We start from the raw sequence: 570 nt of genomic DNA, 5'->3' as shown, positions 1-570 counted from the left end.
TGAGCTGCCTCCTCAGTGTTCCCCTATGGGAGTATGACTAGGCCTGGGAAGGCCACTACTCACACCAGTGGGTTTGTTTTCCTTGTGGAAAACTTAAAACCACTGGAATTGCAGGAGAGGTGGAGAAACAACAGAAGCCCAAATAAATCAAACTTATCCTGAATGTGTCAGCATCTGGCAGAGGACCAGAAGGGTGAGGAATGCCGTCACCTTTAACCTCTGCTGCTTACTGATACTTTCTTTTACAGGTGGCACTGCAGGTAGAGCTTTTCTTTTCCTGTCTGTAGGAGAGGACAAAGTGGCTCATTATAAGAGACTTGTATTACAGATCACACACCTACACTCCCCTGCTGCAATGGAAGAATGCTGTAGCTCCTACTGCCCTTTAGCTAAGAGGTACAATTAGCTCCAACCTTAGAGTTAAGGTTAACCTTATTTGTTATGCCGTACAAGAACCGCAGTCCTTAAACAGAAGTTATTCACTAAGTTTGTGATAAGCAAACCCCTCTTCCACCCCTCTGAAAGCTTCAGCCCCGACCCAAGTACATGAAAATGAAAAAACAGCTGAAA

The sequence above is a fragment of the Falco naumanni genome, chromosome Z (genome assembly GCF_017639655.2).
Source record: "Falco naumanni isolate bFalNau1 chromosome Z, bFalNau1.pat, whole genome shotgun sequence".
Taxonomy (NCBI): domain Eukaryota; kingdom Metazoa; phylum Chordata; class Aves; order Falconiformes; family Falconidae; genus Falco; species Falco naumanni.
This window is presented reverse-complemented; position numbering follows the sequence as displayed.